Here is a 15,408-nt window from a genome sequence, read left to right on the forward strand (position 1 = left end):
GGTGGGGCTGGGGGCGGGGAAGGTTTGTAAAAGTCTGGCTGTTTGAGGAAAATTGACTTGTTTGATAAAGTGAGTCAGTCCTCCACTGAGCTGTGGTGGGAGAGTAGAACAGAGCATGACAGCTAAGGTTAAAATTCTGTCACAGGTATTTTTTTGGCAATAAACAAAAACTCTCCGAAGCCTATTACCTGTCCCTGACTTTTACTAAAAATACCCCAGGGTGCATGGAGGAGGGACTAACAAAGCACTGCTGGGGGCTAACCTGCAGCAGCTGCTGCTGCCCTACCACTGCTCCTGTGGTATGGGCTGACCACCGCTGTTCCAGCTCCAGGAGGCCCACTGCTTCAGCCTAGGGCCCTCTGGTCCAGGGGTCGGGGACTGCTGCTCTGTCCATCAGCCCTCTGGAATGAGGTCCCGGAAAGTTATGAAATATGTGGCCTCCATTACAGAATTGTATCCTTAGTGATAGCTAATGATATCAATGTTGAGCAAAATATATCAATTTTACTTAGCATAATGGGGACTAAAGCCTGTAACCTGTTGTGTAGCTGACAACTCCTGCTGTACCAGCAAACAGAACATTTGCTGATAATATGGAAATTCTCCAACATCACCTCTCTCCAAAGCCACTGGCAAGTGCAGAGTGTTTCTGATTTTATAAACAAAATTAAAAAGAAAATGAAACAATTCCTGAATATGTGGCTGATTTAAGGCTATTAACAGTGCATGGCCAGTTTGGAGAGTTATTGTGCAATAAGCAAAATGAAGGAATCCATAACCAGTTATTGACTGAGACTGATTGGCCCCTACAACATGCGCTAGAAATTGCTGTATCAATGGAATCTGCTACTGAAGATGTCATGGACCTGCAATTCACATCATGTGACTTGAGCAATAGACAACCTGGCAGTCAAGTGGAAAGCACAACATGGACAGTGCTAACACAAAGACTGGGCGCTTTCATTTGGAAAACAGTCTCACAGTGCAACTGACTGTAGGTTTAAGGACAAAATCTGAAGAAACTGCAACAAACAGGGGCTTACACAGTAATATGTAGGTCCATGTACAATGCACACTAACTACAACAGGAGGGCAATTCAAGAGGATTTCAGATGCATTAGCTTGCAGGTGACAACGTGGTGTCCACTGAGAATGTTATAACATCTCTACAACTATTTAGTTTAGAAGACAAAAATGACTATTAAAGGGTATTCCTGGCACTGGGTGTTGGATGATATCCTGGTGATTAACAACACCACAGACACCTCCCAGGTACCAGCAGGGCTGTCTGAGTGTGGGCTTAGATCAAACAAGGAGACATATGATATTTATAGATTCAATTGGATACTGCGTGCACACCATTGATAGAGGTGATCTGTGTTAATCACAGCAAGGAGTGGAAGCTGTCCTTACCAGGGTTGGCCTTACCATGAGGTGAACTGAGGTGACTGCCTCAAATGACAGACTGTGGGGTTGGGGCGGGGGGAGGCGCCACTAGGACACAGAGTGTATATGCTGCATATGTATTCTCTCTTCTCTAGACACACAGAGATGGTGGAGTGCTGTGCTGGAGGAAGGAGGGCACAAGAGACATAAAAGGCGGGCAGAAAAAAGGCGAGAGGGAATAACAGAAGAGGAGGAGCCTCTTATATACCTCTCTAGCACCCCCAGGAGCATGGACTGATTAACACCAGCTTCTCAGGGAGCTTCCTATTTCCTGCTGCTTCCCTGAACCCACTTGAGGAAAACAGAGAGTCAACTGACATAGTAAGAGCCAGTTAGGCCCTTAAGACACTGATATCTTCCCTCACTCAGACCCTGCTACCAGCCTGCTTATTTGTCCCCTTCAAATGAGTGTTGAGAGCTGGCACAGAACAGCAGTCATGAGTGAAAGAATAAAACGCCTCTTTGGGGCATCATTCGGAAAAAGAAAGAAAGCAAAAGAAGCTTTTATATCTAAGCAGGAAGGAGCTCTCCTGAGATACACAGACACAAATGTTCACGGTGAGCCTTCTGGCCCACTGAAGATGTGAGTGGTGAGAAGATGCCTGATCTTTCAGTTCGTTAGAGTGCAGGTGATCTGACAGCTACTGCAGCATCCATATCTCCATCTCAAATGCATGTAACCATGCACATTCCTGAATAAAAGTGTAGATAAGAGAAGAGTGTGGTGGAGGCGAAAGAAACAGCTGCTGCTGAGTTTAGTTCCTTAAGTCTAGATGATCCAGGACTGTGGACCCACTTGATCAGTAGACTGAGGGACTTCCTTGTACTGCATGGGCCACAGCAAGTGAAAAACTTTGTGTTTCCCAAAGACAATGAAAATATAAGTTTCTATCCAACACATTCCTGGTGTGAAATCTCCAATGGTGACAAAGTGGAGAGGCCATGGCTTAGATACTCAAAAACCCAGAATGCTGCATACTGTTTCTGTTGCAAACTCTTCCAGTCTAATGTTCCAGCCACATTGGGTTCTATAGGAACAAAAGACTGGAAAATTCTAGCTAGAAATCTGGCATGCCATGAGAAGGCAGCAAATCACCAAAGCGCATTCACTAGGTGGAGGGAGCTTGAGAGGAGATTAAGATTAAAGGCCACCATAGATGATCAGCATCAAGAGAAGATTGCATCAGAGTCTCTTTACTGGCAAAATGTTCTGAAATGTGTCATTGTCATTGTAAGAATGCTTGCTACCCAAAACCTAGCACTGTGTGGCTCTTCAGATCAGCTGTATGTGCCAAACAATGGAAACTTCCTTAAAATTGTGGAGTTGATGGCTGAGTTTGATGCTGTACTCCAGGAGCATCTAAGAAGAGTCACCACCCAAGAAATGTACACACACCACTAGCTTGGAAAAACAATTCAAAATGAGATCATAAAGTTACTGGCAACAAAAGTCAAACAGAAGATTGTGGCAGATCTGAAGTCAGCAAGATATTACTCTGTTATTCTGGACTGAACACCTGACATCAGCCATACAGAACAAATGACTTTAAAGGTGTGTTTTGTACCAACAACTGAACCTAGTGAAAATGTGCCTGCAATGGTGACTGTTGGAGAGCATTTTCTAGAATTTATTGACATTGATGATACTACAGGAGCTGGTATGACAAATGAGCTTCTTAAAAAGCTGGAAGATATGGGAATTACGATAGCTGACATGAGAGGTCAGGGCTATGATAATGCTGCCAACATGAGAGGAAAGAACAGAGGAGTGCAGACACGGATCCGAGAGTTAAACCCTTGAGCTTTTTTTGTCCCATGAAGTTCTCATTCATTGAACTTGATGGTCAGTGATGCAGCATCAGCTTCTAGTGAGGCTGCTGAATTTTTTAAATATAATTCAAAGCATCTATGTATTTTTCTCCTCCATCAACTCAACAATGACAAATTTTGAAGCAACATCTGGGAACATCCTCTCTGACACTGAAACCACTGAGTGGCACAGATGGGAAAGTCGAGTGGAGGCGATAAAGCCTATCAAACACCAAATTGGGAAGATAGATGATGCCATAGTTGCCATTATGGAGGATAATGCTATGACAGGAACTTCATGGGAGAACAGTGGCAGAGGGAAATGGAATTACCAGAAACATACATAACTTTAAATTTCTGTGTGGCTTAGTGTTGTGGCATGACATACTGTTTGAAATAGATGTTGTAAGCAAGAGACTCCAAGGTGTTTCCCAGATATATCTGGAGCAATGCAACACCTGGACAAAGCAAAGTCATACCTACAGTCTTACCGGTCAGATGAGGGATTTCAGATGAGATGAAGCGTGCACAGAAGTTGGCAGAGGAACTTCACACTGAAGCTATTTTCCCACCCATTCAAGAATACAAGAGTCACTGAAGAAAACATTTTGATTACAAGGCACGAGATAATCCCATAAGAGACCCCAAACAACAATTCAAAGTTGAATTCTTTAACCAGGTGCTAGATTGTGCAATACAGTCAGTTGAAGAAGTTTTCATGAAGCTCAAGTAGCTCATGCAGCAGTAAATTTGGGATGTTGTATGATATTCCAAAACTCCTCACTATACCTGAAGAAGCAGGTATAAACCAGCAATGCAGGGCATTAGAGATAGTGTTGACACATGATGACATGCACGATATTGATGTGAGTGATTTAGGTGATGAACTGAAAGCCCTTTCAAGATAAATTTCAGCAGGATCAACTCCAAAGACTGTTCTGGAATATATGTGCACAAATAAGATGACCACTCTCTTTCCAAATGCTTTTGTTGCTCTGCACGTACTTCTAACACTTCCTGTAACAGTTGCCAGCGGAGAACGCAAGGGGGCAAAGGGGTGTCATTTGATCTCCCCACCTCAGGTGCCAAAATGTTGTGGGCCGCCCCAGGTCCTTATGGCACCTCATCCACAACATGTGTCACAATTGTGTCCCTTTGCGGGGATGGTCAGTTATGACTGTCACAGTTCAGGGCAACTGCACCTGTATTACCCCTCAGCAGGCCAGCAAGGACACCCAATCTCAGGCTTCCGGCTCCCCACCCATCACCTCTCTTGGACAGAAACCGCAGGTTATTTTCAGGCTGCACAATTCCCTGCCTTAACTGTGTATTTCCCAGCACAGACAGATTGCCCAGGAGCAGCTGCTTGATTTCTCTTCTCAGATAGTTAAGGGTGTAATTGCTACAGTTATAAGATATCACACAGCATGATGTATGTACTTTATCCATAAGGTAAAAACATTACAGAGAGAACACATTAAAATAATAAAACAACTCACACACATGCTAGGAAGCTTATCAGTGATCACCCCCAACTCCAACATGGATTCTGGCAGGAGCTGTCCTTCAAACCCCCACCCTAGGGGATTCCATTGTGGTCATAAATTAATCACAGCTTCTTCCCAGAGTAAGTGCTCAGTCTTATGTGGCCACATTAGACCAAGTCCTTCCAATCCTTCCTTAAGAACTGGGGCCCTAGGTGGGCCAGAGGTCCTGTCCATGTACAGGATCAGGGAGAAAGTCCCATATTGGTGCCCATGAACCTTACTCTCTATGGTCAGCCATGCCCTGCAAACTGAGCTAATAGAGACCTTTCTTGTTTACATATTTATGTGCACCTTGAGCAGGTGTGTGTTTGGGGCGGTGGATATGGGCTGGGGAGACAATATTTGATGAGCCTAATATAATTCGGGAAGCCCATTTGCTCAAGGCCAACCATTATTCTGGGGACATTAGCAATCTTCCCACCCATGGGTGAACCACACCAATAATTGCTTTGCAAACTTACATCACCACAGCACCAACAGCTGACTTGCCCACACCAAACTAATTAGCCACGGACCTTGTCAGGGTTCCCTCCCCACTCTGAACTATGGGGGACAGATGTGGGAACCTGCATGAAAGATCCCCTAAGCTTATCTCTATCAGCTTAATTTTTTCCTGGGGAATGTCTCACTTTTCAATATATTCCTCCAGCACAAAGCTTCAATGACAGATATGGTCCACATTTGAATATATCATTGCTTTATAATGGAAATTCCAAGAATACCAATTTTAGGTTAATGGATGGTGTGACACTACATCCCACGTTCATTATAGTGGTATCATTATGGTATGATTATAACATAGTTATAATGCATCTTGTAGAAATGTCATGCAAGGTGTCATTGGAAAAGTCATGATTTGCTGAATATGATTATCCTATTTGTATACATGTATCATTTTTGTATCTGAAGTTATGAATATTGACTCTGCGTCTAAATTGACTCTGCATCTAAATATTGACTCTGCATTTAAAATGTGCTTACTCTGGAAAACACCCACAGCTAGTCTTTTAGGTTCAACCATCCTGAAGCTAGACAGTCTAATGGCTCATCAACAAAAACAATGGGTTGGTGGCCAGCTTAGCCTTCCTGTAAAGGTTTCAGCTGGCATGTAAGAAATGGGTGTTATGACTCAGTGAGGCCATGTGACCAGATCACATGATACTGAACTCCATTTTGGGTACCTGTATGTCCACAAACTGGCCTGGGAACTGTTTTTGGAACAAAGGGTTCCCGCCATATGGTAAAGCTACATCAAGTGGGGTGTGACATCAAAAGACCGCATTCCCCTCAAAAGAGAACTCCTGGAAACACCTGAGGAACAAAGGCTGAACTGGTGCAAGTGCTGGTCTCAGGCTAGAAGGATTTCTAGCCTGTGTACGGAAACCTGGTAGACTGCTTGTATCATCAGCCAGCTAATAAACTTGTTCATTGTTTTATCTAAACCAGTGTGCCTTTGAGTGAAGTGTCTGGGGAAAAATCAGCTTGGTCAACACAAGCTGGTTGCATATCTTTCCCACATCAAGGGGAGGGCAAATATATTAATGAGCTTACTTTACACAGATCCCTGTGCAATGTAAGACAGTATAATGCTGGATTTATACTCTAGCGAGGGGAAGGGTGTGGGTGGGTGTGCATGCCTGGGGAGCTGGGAAACAGGCTAGTGTCTGCTGTTTGCACTCAGATAGCTCAGTTTGAGTGTGTGGTGCCACCTTCTTGTTGTGTTGGATGATAACAGGGCCTGGTGAGGCTGGTTATAAATCTCCAACAGAACAGGGTGAGCAGGGCTGGCCCCGCTGTGTGTCTTACAGGGGCACAGTGCTTCCCAAAGCTCACAGATTACACCCCAGGGGTGACAACCCATCACACATGACATATAAAAAGTACTTTACAGCAGTAATGTTAAACTTGTGTGCCATCTAAAGCTGCTGATTTTTAATTTGTTGGAAAAAATGTGGCATGGCAAAAAAATAAAAAATGAGAGAGAGAGGCCCAGAGCTGTAACCAGGGCGGGACAAGAAGGGCAGCCACACAGGGGGCAAAACTGCAGGGGTGGAAAAATGGGGTGGGAACAGAGGTGACCCAAAACCCTTTGTGTTTGGGGGTCACTCAGGCCAGCGTCACGTGGCCGGGCTCGGGGAGGATGCACCACCTCCACTCCCTGACTCACCTTAGCAGGTTTGGGTGGGTGGGGCGGCACAACCATAAAGTCTAAGGGGAGCATGCTTGTAACAGGAGCTAAAATTCCTAGTTACGGCTCTGCCTAGTATCCAGGTCTCTAAGTTGACAAACCCCATTCTGGTCATATCCTGTATCACACACACCACCTTTCAGAGTGACTAACACAGGCTGGGTTCACATATTTCTATTGAACATAATCCACACTCCTCTCCCAGAGCCGTAGGAAAAGCCACAATTCTTGACCAACCATGTATTACTGCTGACAAGTGAATACTTGAGTATCCCATTGAAAAAGGGTTTGTCACGTCCTTCTCCAGTAGCTGGTCTAAAAAGAAGCCAGCAATTATTCATGTGGTTCAGATAACAAGGGTCTGAACTGGGTGTCTGACACTCAAGGGTTCAAGCCATGTTGCTGATCTAAATTGCAGTTACTGTCTTCATGTTTTGGGTATGTACAGTGCCTAACACAATGGGGTTATGGTCTGTGACTGAGGTCCTAGGCACTACTATAATAGGGATTCACTCAGTGAGGAGCCCATATAAAAACAGGCTTTGTACTTAAATTATGAAAATCTGTAAATTATGGTGTGAATTACCAAAATACTGTAACCACGTTACTATGCTGGCAGGGCCTGTGTGTGTGGTGTTGTTAAGTGCTTTAACACAATTATTATAGAAGAACACATTCAGAGCCAAAAATTAGTTACTGAGGTTTTTCAGCAATGATTGCACTGGGTTAATCTTTATACAATTAATTGAAAAAGAATAAAAGTAAAGAACTTCATTTTTTAGGAATTAATTTTATAATATTTTATAATGATAAAAAGAATACTTCAATTTTTACTAAATAAAAAGTCTATTTTATAATGTATATATATTTTAGTTACATAGAAATTTAAAGAAAAGAAAATTTAAATTTAAACAGGTTAGTTTTCACAGTGAGCAGTAACTTAGAGTTCTAAAAGCTTAAATTGAGATCACCTCCGTTTTCTGTAAGAATCTTTGGCCTGGTCTACACTGGGGGGGGGGGGAGGGAGATAGATCTAAATTACACAACTTCAGCTACGTGAATAACGTAGCTGAAGTTGATGTACTTAGATCTACTCACTGTGGTATCTTCACTGCAGTGAGTCGACTGCTGACACTCCCCCGTCAACTCTGCCTGCACATCTCATGGCAGTGGAGTACAGGAGTTGCTGGGAGAGCGCTCGGGGGGTTGATTTATCACATCTAGATGAGATGCGATAAATTGACCCCAGCTGAATCAACTGCTGTCCGCTGATCCGGTGGGCAGTATAGACATACCCTTTGTTTATGAACTTTATAGAGATTTCTGAAAAGCACTGTACATTTTTTTTCTTTCTTGTGTGCAGAATTTTTTAACTGAAATTCATGCACACTTCTCCTCTACTGCACTGTGGAACTACTTAGTACCTAATTAACTAATTAATTAATATTGACTATATAAATGAAAACCTCTGTTACAAACGCATACAAAAACTGAGAATAGCAAAATATTGATGACTTTTTCTTTATTATTACATTTAAATGAGAAGCAAGTTAGTGATCCAGACTGGTTAAGACAATTTGACTAAAATTAAATAACATTTAAGGTATACAATTAAAGTGAAAGAAGTTAGTTTTTCTTCCCATTTTTTATAATTAACACTTCTAGTGCTTCCTGTTGTAAAGTTAACAATAGCGCTAACCTGCTGCAAAGTATTTCTGAGCTAGAAGAAAACAGCTTGCTTGTCGCACCTGTGACTGAGCTTCTCTCAGCCCCTGAAGGTCACATGTTTTTTAGTAAAGCAGCTGCCCTGGCTACCTGCTTTCAGTGGAGTTTATGAGTCCAGCTATAGGGAGCCTATTGTGCATGCCCAGACCTACAACACCCAATTTCAGAACTTGTGGGTGTGCAATGCTAATTCTGCATCTGCCTAGCAATAATGCCCCAGACACAACTTATTCCTCTTCCCCCTTCTCTCTAGATCTTTTACAAAGATATCTCCCGATTAGGCACATGAGTTACACTCACAGTCTGACAGCTGAATCACAAGGCTCCCTGGAGACAGCTGAATATCTAGCTAGCAGGGGCGGCTCTAGGATTTTGGCCACCCCAAGCAGGCCGGCGCACCGCAGGGGGTGTGCTGCCGGTCGCCGGTCCCGCGGCTCCAGGGGACCTCTTGCAGACATGCCTGCGGAGGGTGCGCTGGTCCCGCGGCTCCGGTGGACCTCCCGCAGGCATGACTGCAGAAGGTCCGCCAGACCCGCCTGCCGCCCTGCCGGCAAAATGCCGCCCCATGCGCGTGCTTGGCGCACCGGGGTCTGGAGCCGGCCCTGCTAGCTAGGGTACTGAATATCAAAGCCAGGTACAGCCAAGGAACAGTCATTTCTTGCTCCTATGACCCCTCAGCGCTGTGCTGGGCAAAGGAAGGAGCCTCCTCAACAGCCTTCATCACTTAGGCCTCCATTTTGAGGAACGTACCCCCCTGAAGCCAAGAGCTCATGCCTCTATGGTACAGGAGACAACTGTCATTCACTCCTTGTACAGACAATGAAGGGGTGCAGGAGGTCACTTGAGCAGAGCTGGGAATAGACAATAATATGGCAAACCTTAGTCTCATCCACTTTGTCCTGTTGCCTTTCACAGGGGATGTGCCAGATTTATGTCCTTGGCTATGCTACCCACGGTCTCCTTCCAGAGTCAAGAAAAAAACCAGGAGTCCTGGGAACCAACCTCCCACCACTGTCCCACTAATAGTCATGTAACCTACCAACAAAGCGGGTGTCATATCACCATGTAGGGGTTGGTATACAAGGAGGATAACAACTTACTTTTCTACCTGTTGGTTAGCTATCTGCTTCTGCATTCTCTCTCTTTGCTGTTGCATGGACAATTGTATTGGCTTTGCTGTTCCCCCCTTCCCCTTACCAGTGACACGGAGGTGCTTGGCAGAGCTGACCTGGGGTCTGTTCACCCGGCTGTAGCTATCCTTGATCGTATACCCACAGGCAGATTTCCCACTGCTATCTTTGGACACCTCATGGTCATAGTCATAGGTGAGCTTCTCCTCTGAGCCTGTTGGAGATGAAACCTCCTCTCCATCCTTACAGAAGACAATGTGGGGGGTGGGCGCCTGGGAGATCATAGAGCACTGGAACAGCACAGAGTCCCCCTGTCGTGTTGATGGGCACAGGGGCTAAAATCAAAAGTGGCCCAGTTCTAGCGGTCACAGGTTCATCTCCTACCCGTATCTATCACTGTGGGCTTGTGATTTCATATAAAACTCAACCAAATAGAGATGCAACAGAGTTTATTAAAGGGAGGTGGCAAGGACTCCCAGAATGAACAAGATAAAACAGCAGATAACGAAACAAGGGAGGCTGTAATATAAGGGGGCTATACATACAACAAAGGCAGTGATTACAATACCATCTCTAGCAGCTTGATTTACTGTTGTCTTTCTTCTTCTTACAATGGCTCAGCACCACAGGACTGCTGGATCCCTTAAATGGAGACAGGATCAGATCATCATTTATTCAAATAAGCTGTCAAATCCCTCCCACTCCCTATACCTCATTGTGCATGCAGTGAGCGAATTTTATAGAAGATGGACCAGATGCATGTAGTAAGTATATCTCCTATTCTAAGTAACCCTTGTGGGTGGATGGCCTACCCTTGATTACCTGTTCCGTTCTCAGATGGGCAGCCCCAATATGATCTGCACTCTGCCTTATATAGACACTTGGTTACACTCTGGTAAGAGGCTGAATGCCTCTTTTACCTGTAAAGGGTTAAGAAGTTCACCTAGCCTAGCTGACATCTGACCAGAGGAACCAATGGGGGACACTTGGTTACTAAGCAGATTAGATGATTAACAGCCACTGTCTTTTCCCACCTAAACAGAAAAAGGCACCAAACTGGAACAAGAAGGGCTCACAAAATGGACGCCTAGTTGTCCTTTAGAGGATCCAAGATGGTCTTAGGATTTTACCTCTACAGTTGGGCGGATGTGTGGCTTAGGTAGAGGGTGGGGACACGGAGAGAACCTGGAAAGGGGAATTGGTCAGAGTGATCAGTGAGCTCAAGGGGCATTTTGCCAAAGGAAGGTGGTTGCCATGGAAGCAACTTCTAAGGTTATGTCTACACTGCAGTTAAAAATCTTTGGGGCTGTCCCGTGCCAGCTCGTTTGGGCTTGCAGAGTCCATTCTCATGGCTGTACACAAGGCACGGACCAGCATCAAATTGCAGAGCAGGGGGAGCTCTGCCTGCTCAAGGCCTGGTGGGTCTGAGCAATGTCTCTGGAATAGGCTTTTATTTCAGCACAGGTGGGTAATGGTGCGATGATGTGAGATCTGTGGCCTGGTCTATGCTACAGACTTATGTTGATGCAAGGAGGCTTACATCAATCTAATTATGTCAGTGTCCATGCTAGAATGCTGCTTCTGCCAAAGTAAGGCCCCCACTACACTGACATAATAACTCCACCTCCACAAGAGGCTCAGCACTTGTCTCGATACAGTTAGGGTGATGCAGTGTCCATGTAGACACCGCATTACTTACATCGCCTGTTGGCTGTCAGTCCCCAGTGGGGCTGACAGCTGGAGCCCTCCCGCCCCTGAGCTGACAGCCCGAGCTGTCAGCCCAGCATAGTTTCACAGCTGGAGCTGTCAGTGCCAGGGCAGGGGGGCAACTGTGATCCTGTGTCCCACTGACAACCCGGGTTGTCAATGCTGGAGTGGCTGTCCAGGGTATGTGGGGGAGGCAACTGTGACCTCCATGACAGTCAGTGAAAGAGCTACTGGTGAGGACACACACCACTGACAGAAAGAGCAAGTGTGGACGTTAACCATGACTTTAATTACTGCTGTGGCTGTACATTGACTTAACCTAAGGCCTGGTCTACACTAGGACTTTAATTCGAATTTAGCAGCGTTAATTCGAACTAACCGCTCAACCGTCCACACTAGGAAGCCATTTAATTCGAACTAGAGGGCTCTTTAGTTCGAATTTGGTACTCCACCCCGACAGGTGGAGTAACGCTAAATTCGACATGGCTAGCTCGAATTAGGCTAGGTGTGGATGCAAATCGAACTTAGTAGCTCCGGGAGCTATCCCACAGTGCACCACTCTGTTGACGCTCTGGACAGCAGTCCGAGCTTCGATGCTCTGAGCAGCCACACAGGAAACGACCCGGGAAAATTTGAATTCATTTTCCTGTCTGGACAGTTAGAATCTCATTTTGTGGTTGGACATCGGGGCGAGCTCAGCAGCACCGGCAGCAATGCAGAGCTCTCCAGCAGAGGAGTTCATGTAATCTCTGAATAGAAAGAGGGACCCGGCTTAGACTGACCGGGAACTCTTGGATCTGATCGGTGTGTGGGGCGAGGAGTCTGTGCTTTCGGAGCTGCGCTCCAACAAACCGAATGCAAAGACCTACGAGAAGGTCTCCAAAGCCATGATCCAGACAGAGGATACAGCCGTCATGCAACGCATCGCCGCATGAAAACCAAGGACCCCAGGCAAGGCTACCAAAAAATCAAAGCGGCAAACGGACGCTACGGAGCCTGCCACCACTGCCCCACCAGTGACCGTGGACTCTGACGATGGGACAGTGTCGACGGCCAGTTCCTCGGCGATGTTCGCGGACGGGGAAGATGAGGAAGGGTTTGTGGAGGACGAGGCAGGCGAGAGCGCTTACAACACTGGTTTCCCCGACAGCCAGGATCTATTCATCACCGTGACGGAGATCCCCCAACAACCGTCCCCGGCCATTAACCCGGACCCTGAATCAGGGGAAGGAGCAGTCGGTAAGTGCTGTAACCATGTTAACTTTTATTCTTAATATAACAGGAATTTGAACTGTGTGAAAAGGAGGGCTCTCTAGATATGGGTATAGAACAGAAATCATCCTTGGAGATCTCCACGAAGCTCTCCTTGCGTTAATCGAAAAGCCTCCGCAGGAGGTTCCTGGGGAGAGCTGCCTTATTGGGTGCTCCGTGGTAGCACAGTTTTCCACGCGAGGCTTTCATGAGGAACTCAGGGAGCACTGCCTCCCCGAGCACGGCTGCATCGGGCCCTGGTTCGTGCTAGCTTTCACGCAGCATGCGCTCTCTATCTCCTTCAGTGACCCTCCTCAGGGTGATCTCGCTCGGAGACTCCTGCATCTAATTAGGGTAATTACTGTAATGTTACGCCTGGTCCAAAGTATTTTTAAAAAATCTACGGACAGACGGCATAGCACAGACTCAGCACGCAGCTGCGTGACGAGCGTAACGGAAAGCCAAAGAATATAATGGACGCTCATGGAGGGAGGGGGGAATGAGGACGCAAGCTATCCCACAGTTCCTGCTGTCTCCGAAAAGTATTTGCATTCTTGGATGAGCTCCAAATGCTTCTAGGGTCAAACACAGTGTCTGCGGCGGGTCAGGGCATAGTTCGGCGATTTGCGCACACACCCCACCCACCACCAGAAGTGAAAACAATCCTCTGTTGAGTCTTTTACATGTCACCCTATCTGTACTGAATGCTGCAGATAGACGCGATGGTGCAGCACTCAACACCAACATCCTTGCTCCCCCCACGCTATTGAAGGCTGACGGTACAATAAGATGGAAATCCATCCTCATCATCAGCCTCTTGGCATATGGGGCAGTGCAAAAGGGCTGGTAACCATGCCGACTAGTATCAGTAAGGTTGATCAAGGGCGCCTGTCCCTAATTTTTGATGGCTGATGGTACAATATGGCTGGTAACCGTCCTCATCATTGCAACAGGGGGCTGAGCTCCATCAGCCCCCACCCTTCATTGTAAATAAAAGATTCAATTGCCCCTGGACTAGCAGAGGGATGATGGGCTCCTTCATCCACACTCCTTGATGTCCTGCCTGGACTATCATTGCAGCTGGAGGCTTCCTTCCAGTCATTTCTCACAAACAAGTCACTGTGTCTTATTCCTGCATTCTTTATTACTTGATCACACAAGTGGGGGGACAATGGTATGGTAGCCCAGGAAGGCTGGGGTAAAAACGGAATGAAGAGGTGGTGTTGTTGCAGGAGCACCCCCTGTGAATAGCATACAGCTCATAATTTATGCAGGATCAGACACAGAGCGGCTGTGCTCTCTGGTTCTATGATACAGTGGTTCTGTAGTACACTAGGCGATAATCTAGGCAGGACTGATTCTATTTTTAGATACCAAAAAGGAGGGATTGACTTAGGTAGTCATTCCCAATTTTTGCTTTTGCGCCCCTGGCTGCTCGGCCAGGGGCACTTATGACAGCCCCAAATGGGGCAGTGCAAAAGGACAGGTAACCATGCCCATCTTATTACCATCTTATTACCAATTTATGGTATGGTTGATGGTACAATATGGCTGGTAACCATCTCTGCTGTCATGCAAAAGCAAAAGCATGCTGCTGTGTAGCGCTGCTGGCCCGCCTCTGTCAGCGGCATCTAGTACACATACGGTGACATACACAAAAGGCAAAACAGTGTCCATGGTTGCCACGCTATGGCGTATGCCAGGGCAATTCTGGGAAAACGGGCTTGAAATGATTGTCTGCCGTTGCTTTCCCGGAGGAAGGAATGACTGGCGACATTTACCCAGAATCCACCGCGAAAATGATTTGTGCCCCAGCAGGCACAGGGGTCTCAACCCAGAATTCACAGAGACAGCCTAGACTCACTTAATTGATCGCCAAAATGTATCTTTTCAAGGAATTCACTCCCTGTTTCCCATCTCACAGCTTCCACTGTCTCCAGACCTGCCACAGCATCCCCCTCGCAGAGGCTGGCGAAGATTATGGGCCCAAGAAAAAGACAAGGGACAAGTGTTAAATCCTTGGGGCAGCCAGCGTAGGAAGCAATCACTTGAAGCCAGAGAGCAGTCAGCTAACCAAAACCTCCATTTTATTTACAGACACAGAGAGCTCACTCAGCCGGTTGAAACCGGTTGAGCTAACCCATAATAATCTAACTCAGTTGCCATAGCAACAAAAACCATGACAACCAAATACACAACATATTCCTCCCCCCCTAATAAGAACATCCCCTAAATAAAACACACACTAGACTAGAGAAGGAGGGTAGACTGCTTCCATTCCCGGCTAAACCCTGGGGATTATTTTGCCCCATAACCGTGGGTTTGCCCTAGCTAAAGATCCAGCCGATGAGGAGGCCTTCTGTCTCTAGGTGGATTACAGCGAACTTCTGATGTTATTGCACCCGAAAGCACTAGGGGCTCAGGGTCCGCAGCACGAAGAGGTGAGGAGGTGGTATCAGCTCGTGCTGGGCAAAGGGGTATCTCAGCCGCCGGCAGTAATGGAGGAGAACAGTCAGAAACAGGTGACTCGTGATTCGGTCCCTCACCAGAAGAGGTGAAGTCAGACCCCTCACCTGCATATGGGTCCTGAGGACTGGCATGACCT

The sequence above is a fragment of the Mauremys reevesii genome, linkage group 22 (assembly GCF_016161935.1).
Source record: "Mauremys reevesii isolate NIE-2019 linkage group 22, ASM1616193v1, whole genome shotgun sequence".
Taxonomy (NCBI): Eukaryota; Metazoa; Chordata; order Testudines; family Geoemydidae; genus Mauremys; species Mauremys reevesii.